The sequence below is a fragment of the Trichechus manatus genome, unplaced genomic scaffold (genome assembly GCF_000243295.1).
Source record: "Trichechus manatus latirostris isolate Lorelei unplaced genomic scaffold, TriManLat1.0 scaffold00034, whole genome shotgun sequence".
Taxonomy (NCBI): Eukaryota; Metazoa; Chordata; class Mammalia; order Sirenia; family Trichechidae; genus Trichechus; species Trichechus manatus.
Window position 1 is genome coordinate 8,233,215 of NW_004443970.1, and position 11,922 is coordinate 8,245,136.

Genomic DNA, 11,922 nt, shown 5'->3' on the forward strand with positions numbered 1-11,922 from the left:
TGGTCCCAACCACCTGGAGTAAAGGAGAATGAAGAACACCAAAGACACAAGGAAAGTATTAGCCCAAGAGACAGAAAGGGCCACATAAACCAGAGTTCATCAGCCTGAGACCAGAAGAACCAGATGGTGCCTAGCTACCACCAATGACTGCCCTGACAAGGAACACAACAGAGAGTCCCTGATGGAGCAGGAGAAAGGTGAGGTGCAGAACTCAAATTCTAGTAAGAAGAGCAGACTTAATGGTCTGACTGAGACTGGAGGAACCCCTGAAAGCATGGCCCCTGGATTCTCTATCAGCCCAGAACTAAAACAATTTCTGAGGCCAACTCTTCAGACAAGGATGGAACTGGACAGTGGGACACAAAGTGATACTTGTGAGGAGTGTGCCTTTTAGCTCGAGTAGATACAAGAGACTAAACGGGCAGCTTCTGTCCAGAGGTGAGATGGGAAGGCAGAGAGGGTTAAGAGCTGGTTGAATGGACATGGGGAATCAGAGGTGGAAAGGAGGAGTGTGCTGTCACAGTATGGGAAGACCAATAAGGGTCACGTAGCAGTGTAGGTATAAATTTTTGTATAGGAGACTAACATGAAATGTAAACTTCATTTAAACTACAACAATAAAAAAAAATGAAAAAAGAGTCTGCAGTTCAGAGGAAAGGTCTGGGCTGCAGATGTAGAATTGGGGAGTCCTCAGGGCACACAGGTGGCAGAAGCTGGATGACATCGCAAGGGATTAAGTGTGGACAGAGGAAATATGTGCTCTGTGGGCTCATCTCTGGAACATGTCAACATTCAGAATTTGAGGGCACTGAGAAGGAGCAGTCAGGGATATGAAAGGAAAACCAGGTGAGTTCTCCTAGACTTCAAGAGAAGAAAGAGAGCCAAGAGAGGGAGTGAACAACAATGCCAAATGCTTTTGATAGGTTACGTAAGATGAGATCTGAAAGCTGACCGTTGGAGTTAGCATTGGTCATTAGATTTAGCATTTAGCACTGACCCTAAAAAGGTCATTAGTGACCTTGACAAAAGCAGCTCACGGAGTGGTGGAACAAAAGCTTGAGTGGAGTAGGTTCAAGAGAAAAGAGAGAAGGGCGGGAGACAGACAACCAGAGAGAAGTTTTGCTGTGAAAGGAAGAGGAAACATGTGGTGGAGGCCAGAAGGAGATGTATGGGAAGAATTTTCTCTAAAAGAAACTACTGCACAGTCGTACACTGACAAGATAGTCCAGAGGAAGAACACTGATGACACAGGAGTTGAATTTGTGGAGCTCTTTGAGATTATGCAATGAGGTAAATGCAAAAGGATTATGCAGATTAGGTATAGCAGAGAAATACTTACGATATAATGTTCTGTGGCAAAAAAAACTCACAAGAAAGAAAATGTGATGTACACATACATTCATATGGGTAAACTTACACGAACACTTGAGCAAAGACATGAGAGAAACATGCAGCATAATAATAGTTTTTATCTTCTTGCATTTTCTAATCATTCTGCAATATTGTTTTCTTAATATTTGTTATGGATTGAATTGTGCCCTCCCAGAATATGTGTTGGAATCCTAATCCTTGTAACTGTGGATGTAATATAATGTAATGTAATGTGATGTAATGTTGTTGTTAGGTGCCATGGAGTTGACTTCAACTCATAGCAACCCCATGTGTTACAGAGTAGAACTGCCTCATAGGGTTTCCTAGGCTGTAATCTTTATCAGAGCAGATCACCAGGTCTTTTCTCCTGAGGAGTCACTGGTGGGTTCGAGCTGCCAACATTTTGGTTAGCAGTTTAACTATTGCGCCTCCAGGGCTCTTTAATGTAATGTAATGCAATGTAATGTAGTGTAGTGTAGTGTAATGTAACGTAATCATCTCCCATAATGTTATCTAATGTAATGCAATCATTCACTCAGTTGAGGTCATAGGGGTGGATCCTAAATCTAATCACTTCTGAGTTATATAAAGAGCAGCATAGGCACAGAGACACACACACACATACATGAGGGAAGACAGATGTCAGGTGGGGATTGTCTACAAGCTAAGGAACCAAGGAACACCTGAGACTGCCTACAAGGAAGAAATTGACATAGCCGAGAACCTGATTTGAACTTTTAACTTCCAGACCTGTAAGAAAATAAATTTCTGTTCTTTAAAGCCACCTACTTGTGGCATTTCTGTGACAGTAGCACTAGAAAACTGAGACAATATTGTGAAATATTTTAAAAGTAAAATATGTTGGTATTTGCAACCTTGCACTGCATGAACATGGGAATAGGAACAAAGGTTTTGTGCAGGTGAACTTTATAATGGATTTTTAAATTGATCACTTTGATTTGTTCATTCATTCAACAAGTGTTTATTGAGCACCTACCATGAGTAGGTGCCTGAAATAAAGTGGTAAACAAGGCAGGTGAGGTCCCAGCCGTGAGGATTGGACCCTGGTTATCAGCGAGCACAGGGGGCCGCCCAGTAGACTTGCAGGGGTGAGGCTGGAGGACGGTTATTCTCTGAAAACATGCCTCATTTCCAACCGCTGTGCTGCTCACACCTGCCCCTCAGGTACAGGAAGCCTCGTCCCAGAACTGGATAGTCATCACCCTGCACCTTTTCACAGGGACCAGTGTGATGACTGATCTCCCTGCCTCCCCCTGACTCTCCCTGCTCTCCAAATCTGTATTGCTGCTAAGATTCTACAAGGCCGGCCTGACTTGGCTGTTGAGTCCTGTGCTGGCATCACCCTCACTTCCAGGTACAATGCAGCTTTGTGTACACATGGAAAATTCCTTACTCAAGGCTACTTCCAATGTCAAAGTTTGCGTTCTCAACCACAATGCTGTATTGCCTCTAGATCCCCAGGCTATATCATCTCCAGTATGCCTATCTTGAAAAGAACCAACAAGTCTTTGGAAAACAACATAGGAGCATGAAATAGTGCATTGATCATGATTGTTTTTAGATAGCCCTTAAACCCAAACTAGGGAACCACTCTTTGGTACTGAAATTTGCCAGAAGCCTTGGAAAGAAACCACTTGCTCAAGTCTCCTAGGGAAAACAAGAAATTGTGCCAAAACAAGAATAAAATGCCACTCATATAGGTTGTTACCCAAAACAAATTAGGATAAGATTGGAAAGAATGGGAATTCCAGAACACTTAATTGTGCTCTTGAGGAACCTGTAAATAGATCAAGAGGCAGTAGTTTGAACAGAACAAGGGGATACTGAGTGGTTTAAAGTCGAGAAATGTGTGCGTCAGGGTTGTATCTTTTCACTGTACTTATTCAGTCTGTATGCCAAGTAAATAATCTGAGAAGCTGGACTATAAGAAGAAGACAGCTGCATCAGAATTGGAGGAAGACTCATTAACAACCTATGTTATGCAGATAATACAACCTTGCTTGCTGAAAGTGAAGAGGACTTGAGGCTCTTGCTGATGAAGATCAAAGACTACAGCCTTCATTATGGATTGCACCTCAGCGTGGAGAGGACAGGGATCCTCTTGGCTGGACCAATGGGCAGCATTGTGGTGAACAGAGGGAGGATTGAGGTTGTTGGGGATTTCATTTTGCTTGGATCCATGGTCAGCACCCTTGAAGGCAGTGGTCAAGAGGTCAAACGATGCATTGCATTGGGCAAATATGCTACAAAAGACCTCTTTAAAGTGTTAAAAAGCAAAGATGTCACCTTGAAGACTTAGGTACGCCTGACCCAAACCATGGTGTTTTCAGTCGCCTCATATGCATGCAAAAGCTGGACAAAGAATAAGGAAGACTGAAGTAGAATTAATGCCTCTGAATTGTGGTATTGGCCAAGAATATTGACTATACCATGGACTGCCAAAAGAATGAATGAATCTGTCTGGGAAGAAGTAAAACCAGAATGCTCCTTAGAAACAAGGATGGCGAGACTATGTCTGACCTACTTTGGACATGTTATCAGGAGGGATCAGTCCCTGGAGAAGGACATCATGCTTGGTAAAGTAGAGGGTCAGCAAAAAGGAGGAAGACCGTCAAGGAGATGGGTTGACACAGTGGCTGCAACAATGAGCTCAAGCATAACAAGGACTGTGAGGATGGCGTAGGACCAGGCAGTATTTTGTTCTGTTGTATATGGGGTTGCTGTGAGTCGGAACAGACTCCACGGCACCTAACAACATATAGGTTGAGAGGCAACATGGTAGGGTAAGGGCATGGACTCTGGTATTATGTGGACCTGACTTAAATCTCGAGCTTATTGCTCATTGAGACCTATGGCTGGTCACAAAGGCTTTGCGCACCTCAGTTTTCTCATTTGTAAATGAGAATGATTATGTCTACTTGTGGGAGTGTCATCAGGATTACAGGAATTAAGCATAAAATACCTGACACATTGGAGGTGCTTAATCATTGATAATTTTTATTATTTCTTGTACACTCTTGTAGAGGTTGTGGTAGTAACAGTGAAAGCACGTGTTTGTGCATTTGTGTGCATTGTTATTGTTGTTAGGTGCTGTCAAGTGCATTTTCTACTCATAATGACCTCATGTGACAGAGTAGAACTGCCTCATAGGGTTTTCTAGACTGTAGTCTTTATGGGAACAGATAACCAGGTCTTTCTCCCGTGGAGCAGCAGTGTGAGTTCGAATCACCAACCTTTCCTCTTGGTTAGCAGCCAAACACTTTAACTGTTGCACCACCAGGGCTTCTTATGTGTGCATAGGTGTGCACATATGTGTAAGAATGGGAACCCACAGTCATGACCCCAGCGTGAACTCATCTATGTATGACTGAACAGGTCTGATATAGGGATGGATGAACTTCCAGGAGTGGATTTGCAGGAAGGTGTTCTCATGGAAGGAGAATGAGGGAATAGTTTGGTCAGATATTCCTAGATGGGGGAAGGAGGAGTCTGTCTTGGACATTTTTCCCTCACCTGGTCCCAGATATGTGTATCTGAGAAGAAGCTGCAGGAAGAAGCTAAATGAATTAGTTTTCTGAAGGGCTATATGATGAAGAGAATGAGAGAATGGAAGAGGCATCTTCCGACTTCCGAGAAAACTGTTGTTGTTAGTTGCTATTCATTTGGCTCTGACTCATAGCCACCTTAAGTATATCAGAATGAAACATTACCTGGTCCTGTGCCATTCTCACAACTTTGGTATGTTTGGGCCTATTGTTGCAGCCACTGTGTCAATTTATCTCATTGAGGTTCTCTCTCTTTTTCACTGATCGTCTGCTTTACCAACCATGATATCCTTCTTCAGGGAATTGGTCCTTCTTGATGACATGTTCAAAGTAAGAAAGTTGAAGCCTCGTCATCCTTGCTTCTAAGGGACATTCTGACTGTGCTTCCTCTAAGACTGATTTGTTTGTTCTTCTGGCAGTCCATGGTATATTCAATATTCTATGGCTTTAACTTGTGGAGGACTCAGAAGTGTGCAATACTACATTGTCACATTGAGGGTTTACAGTCTTAAGGTGCAGAGGAGAGCAGCCTGGGCAAGGCAGCATTTTCAGGGAGGGAGGCACCTCTTCTCAGTGGACTTTGGAAATGCCACATCAATGAGGAAAGCTGGACAGTCTTTCTAGAGTGTACATGAGATACTCCCAGGGACACACAGAAATCAGCAATCAGACTTTGCAGGACATTGGAAGTCTTGTTTTATCAGATAAGGGTAATATACCGATTATTACTGTAGATGTGCTTGCATGGGCCTCTTTGACCTTGTATCCATTCCTCACCCTTCCCTGCTCTGCTCTGTATTATACGAGTGCTTCCGCCTGCAGGCTGTGTTTCTGAGCCCCTGTACCAGCAGGCTTCTGGCTGGATTCAGCCAATGAGAGGCATTGGCAGGAGATGGGGGTAGGGAGGAGGTGGGGGGGTGGAGAGTGGTTGGGGTGGGTGGCGGTGGGGGTGGGCAGGAAGGGAGAAGCCAGGTTCTGCTCTTGTTCCCTCTCTGCCTTTAGTAGCTTCTCCAACTGTGGCTCTGTCTTCCCTGTGGCTCCAGCTCCCACCAGATAGGCCCATCCTGGCTCTAGCTTCTAACAGGTGACCTTGGTCTCTGGTCTCTATAACCTGGCCTTCTCTCTTTGGCTCTCCAGCCTTAGGTTAACAATGGCATGCTGCTGTTACTAATCTCCAGGTTGTCTCACTACCCCCTATTTGGCTCTCAGCTTCTCCATTACCAGTACAACAAATTCCCTCTATTGCGGAAACTGGAACTGGTGTCTGGTTTCCTGTTTAGATTCTGTGGCTACACTGCTTTCTTTCCCATAGGATGGGGGAATCTGGGGAATGTTGAGTTATATCTATATGAATACATATATAAATACGGAGGGAAAGGAAGGAAGAGGGACTGTTATAAAAATGTATGAGCTGCTAAAAATGACTCCACTAGAGTTATGCAAGTCTTACTAATCCATGTGTTTCCTTACCTCAACATCCCCAGGAAATAACAGGTTTGTTTCAAACACTCAGCAAGATGATTCTCTAGTCTTCTTTCCCTCTGCTTAAGCTCATATGGACTGTGACTCACATGGTTTGGATCCCACTTAGGCTAGGGTGTTCAATCCCACTTCAGATATACTTCCTTTTTGTGAGTAGAAAGTTACAGTAATGGCTCCCAATGACTCACCTTCCCTGTGCCCATGCCCTTGTGTAGTCTGCTCCCATATTGACTCTGAGCTTGGCCACGTGATTTCCTTTGGATAATGGGACAACAAACATAACACAAGCAGACACTTGAAAAGCATTTGTGCATTGAGCCTTTCCCTCTCTCACTGCTTCTGGAACCCAGCCATGATAAGAAGAAGCCGACGCTGGTTCCTGGAGATTCATGGACCAGCCAACAGCCAGCATCAATTGCTAGAAAAGTGAATGAGGCCATCATAGACTATCCAACTTCATTTTGAGTTGCTAAATAACTGAAGCCAGATGAATGGCCCTAGGTAAGACCAAGAGAAGAACCACCCAGCTGAACCCAGACCAAACTGCTTACCCACAGAACCATAAATAAATAAAATGGTCGTTGTTTTAAGCCACTGAGTTGGGGGTGGCTTGTTATACAGCAAAGGCTGACTCACACACTTCTCTTTCTACTTTTTCTCCTTTGCCACCAACTACCAGCACTTTCGGAGCCCTGGTGGTGCAGTGGTTAAGAGCTACCACTGCTAACCAAAAGGTCGGCAGTTCAAATCCACCAGCCACTCCTTGGAAACCCTTTGAGGCAGTTCTACTCTGTCCTATACTGTAGCTATGAGTCGAAATCAGCTCAATAGCAACAGATTTGGTTTTGTTTGGTTTACCAGCTCTTTCATTCTGTTAAACAATCTTTCTAGGAGACAATGCCCTTAACTGACCTTTTACCAAAAGGAAACTTACCCTCCACCCAGAAGCACAGGTTCCATCAGCAAAGACCCTGTCTTAGTCATCTAGTGCTGCTATAACAGAAATACTACAAGTGGATGGTTTTAACAAAGAGAATTTTATTGTCTCACAGTCCAGAAGTCTACGAGTCCAAATTCAGGATGTCAGCTCCAGGAGAAGTCTTCCTCTCTCTGTCGGCTCTGGAGGAAGGTCCTTGTGATGCATCAGTCTTTCTTTGGTCTGGGAGCATCTCAGGTCCAAAGGACGCACTCTGCTCCTTGCGCTGCTTTCTTGGTGTTGTGAGGTTCCCATGTGTCTCTGTTCATTTCTCTCTTTTATATCTCAAAAGAGATTGGATTAAGACACTATCCAATCTTGTATACCTCATCAGTATAACCTCATCATAGTGATAGAGTTTACAACACATAAGGAAATCATATCAGATTACACAATCATACAATACTGGGAATCATGACCTATCCAAATTGACAGATTTTTTGGGGGACACATTTCTATGCATGACAGACTCTATGGCTGTTCCTATACTGACTACCCTCGAGAGTTAAACTTTGACTTCATTACATGTAAACTTTCCTTAAAATTTTTTTGGGGAAAAAATGTGGTTTGCTTCCAAACGATGTTCCAGAGCTCTCTGGCTCACCAAGGAGTAATCCCTCAGCTGGAAAACACAGCAATGCTGCTATTTTAGTATGGCACCAGGCCTCTGGCTTCTTGATTTAGCCAAGACTGCCGATACTTCTTTATGGAAAACTAAAACAACTGCCTAAGCTATAAAGACTTGTCCCAAAGGGTGCCAAGCAGGAATAGTTCAGAAAGGAGAGGCCCTTGTCTTCTTTCCATTCTGACCGTTTCTTCCCATCCTCTCACTCCCCCAGCCAAAGATGAGTCTCTTTCCTTTGGAGCAACTGAACTTCTAACCTGCTTAAGTGGACGCCCATCTGTTGTCTCTGACCCTTTGGCGTCCCCCACACTGGTCCTAATTGTTCTGTGATGAAGGCTTAGTGTAAGCCTATGTAACACTCCAAAAATGCATGGCTGGCTGACCAAACATTAACAAGAAAGACAGCTATGAAAAAACAATAAGCCTGTTCGCTCAACCTCCCCTTCTGCTGGCGGACTAATTCTGGAAATGTTCCCACTCTCCGAGGCAAGAGACACTTGCTAATCCAGCCAAGTGTCAAAATGGATGGAGTTTGAACAGCTTCCTCAGGCTATTGCTGTTTTTCAGACTGTCCCTTGGCAGAAACGTCTGTGGATTCTGTGCAGAAAACCTCTCCCCTGGGCCCAGAAAATGGGGCAGTTGGGGAGGGGTTACTTCTTACGGCAATAGTTGCCTTTTATCAAGCACTGCTTTCCCTCTTACCCCCCAGAGAAGATTAGCTGATCAAAGGTCACTCCAGAAAAGCAGAGGGTCAGGGGGGCTGCCTCAGATGACTCATCTGCAACAAAAAAGGGCTGGAGATTTGGGAGTGAGATCAACAGGTTCAGGGTCCCAGGTCAATGGGCTAAGTGTCAGCTGAGACCACCTCTTGGGAAACGCAATCAGAATCCAAGTTTCCTAGGCCACACCAAGGCTCGTGATGACAGCAATAGACCTGGTGCGTCTTGCTTCTCTCCTTCCACCCGAGAGTTCTAGAAGTACTCCCTCTTCCAAACTTACTTCTGAGAAGCCTTCCTTGTCCCACCTGCAGCTAGATCAGTCTCTGTAACCTGCTTATCCACTTGTGTAGCACACTCTAACTTCCTGTTTGTAAAATTTATTGCACTCGTAATAACTTGGTTACCTGTAGTTTTCCCCATCAGACCAGATGCTCCAAGAGGGTAGAGACTAGGTCTGTCTTGTCCATGGCTCATAGTAGGCACTCCACAAATATTTGTCAAATGCTTGCTTGTCTCTGGCCACACTGGAAAATGTGGGGTCCCATTCTCCCTACTTACTGAGGCTTCCCCAAGATTGTTTCACATGTATTCATGGGTAACACCTCATAACATCTACCATTTTCATCCTCTCCTACTTTGTGATGTCCTCAAAGCTGTTGCATGGGCACGCGTATATACCCACCCACCCACCCTTCCACTCAAATACACACACACACTCAGGTTGCTGATGGTGCTTGGCACTAAAGTTGGTTTGCTTTGCCAATATTGCTCAGATGCATTGTCCACTGAAATGGGGAGAATTATCTCTTCTACTTTTGGGATTGTCACTGTTATGTGAGTCCTGAAGTAAAGTGCTCTTGTCATCCTAGAGTCACACAGAGGAGCCAGTGAAATTGCCTTTTCAGTGCTACTTACAGATAGCTCTTCCCAGGAAAATGAAGTTGTCCTTAGAGATGGGCCAGAGGCCATTTTAGTGTCAACCCCTCCAATAGCTTTGGAATCACTCTGCCCAGAGGTACAACTCTAGTCCAAGCTTTTGAGCTGCTTCAGGGATAAGGCTCCTACCCCTCATGAACATAGACATCTTCTGGGTCCAACTCTTTGGTGGTCTGGACATGTAGAAATGTCTGAATCCCTGAATAACCTAGCTGAGGTTCAAGTTGAAACACTGCCTGATGAACTTTCAGACTTTTCACACTTTGGGACAAGGTCTTGCTTCAGGGCATCTTCCTGATCCACTGTGATGACAGGGTGGCGGTGACATGACAGTCCCCAGTTACAGATGGGCCTCCCTTCTGAGCCAAAGGCTGAGGCAGCCAAGAGAGATTTCCAGGCCCTGTGTTCCTGAATCTGTCTTCTCCATTGGTAGCTGCCTCCTACTTCCTTCTTCCTCCACATCACACTTCTGTGGATTATCTAAACTCTAGCTTTTTGTCACCTCTTCAGGGTAGGCTGAAAGAAACTCATTTCCAGTCAGAAATAGGATCCAAGACAATTGGATGAAACACTCTTAATTTTACGGCCCCAAATATGTGCTTCCTCCAGGCATGAGGAATTACCTCGCTATGTCATTTGAACAGCTCTGTTAAGAAGACCCTTGTATCTTAAAAATGCCTCCTCTTCCTTGAACATCACAGGGTCCAAAATTCCTTTGAGATAAAAATAAAACCTTTCTCTATAGTAGCCTCTTTTAAATTGTAAACACTCACAGGTGGAGATATGGTCCTAACAGTTTAGTATGGATTAAGAAGATTCATTTATCAAGAATATATTGTGTACTGTGAAGCAATGTAATGTGTGTGTGTGTACGTGTGTGTGTCTTCTCCTGGTTTTGCCTGGAGTTCCCTTCCGTGGCTGCCATCATCTGATGGCTCCACTGGGGCTGTCTCTCGTTTGTCACTGGCAGTTGGTGCTGGCCGTTAGCTAGAACCGTTCTCTCTACATGTCCTTTCATCTACCAGTAGACTACACTGGGCTTCTTCACAGCATATTGGTCTCAGGGTTACAAGAGGGCAAGAGTGGAAGCTACAGATCTCTTGAGATGTAAGCTCCAGAGCTACTGCAACATCACTTGCACCACCTTATAGTGGTCAGAGCCAGCCTCGAAGCTAGATCAGATTCAAGGGACTAGAGAAATTGACTCCATGTCTCCATAGAAGGAGTGGCTAAGTCATGTTGGAAATGGCTGTGTATATAGGGAGACATAAATGGCATGTCGTTGTTGCTGTTGTTGGGTGCTGGCGACTTGGTTCCGACTCATAGCGACCCTACAGGACAGAGTAGAAGTGCCCCACAGCGTTTCCTAGGCTGTAAATCTTTACGGCAGCAGATCACCAGGTCTTTCTCCTGCAGAGATGTCAGTGGGTTTGAACCACTGACCTTTTGGTTAGCAGCCGAGTGCTTAACTATTGTGCCACCAGGGCACCTTATGAATGGCATAGGGGATTGTTATTATATCAATCCTGCGCGTGCGTGTATGTGTATGTATGTACATGATTACATTTCAATATAACCCACAAGTTCAATTGTCCATATCTGGACTATAAATGAGATCACATTTAGGTTAATGCCCACCATACTATAATACTCACACCCCACATTGGGCCTCAACCCTCTATGCTTAAAAAAAAAAAGTTTCTCCTAATGATTCTGGGATTCTTCAAAGATGAGCCTCACATGTACTTAAAGATCCATCTGTGAATTACACTTGGCACATGGTTTTGCCATGATCTTCCCTTCCTGCTCGAGCTCCGACTGGTTGATGTCCACTGTCCTGAAGTCATCAGAAGGAGCCTCAGTTTTGTCCCTGCTGCTGGTACCCTCATGAGATTGCCAGTTTCTGGGCCAAGGATGCCATCTCCCACACCCCCTCTCCCTGGGAGCTGGGACAGAGCTGGGTTCATGCTTGGTAGGGAGGGTGTCAGAAAGACAATCTCTTCGCTCCATGCCACGCTTCGTTACTAGGCCCCAAAGTAACACTGCTTGTGCACACGTCTGACAACGTCTCTCACGAAAACCATACTGTCAGCTACTAACCTCTTCTTCTTACCCCTTCAAACAACTTTCTACTTTGAAAAATATTCACCCCTCTGTCAACATCTAGCAAACTTCTTGCACACTCAAGAAAACATTCCCCTTACACCAGAATTAACGAGCAGCCACCAACGCTCTGTCTTCATGATA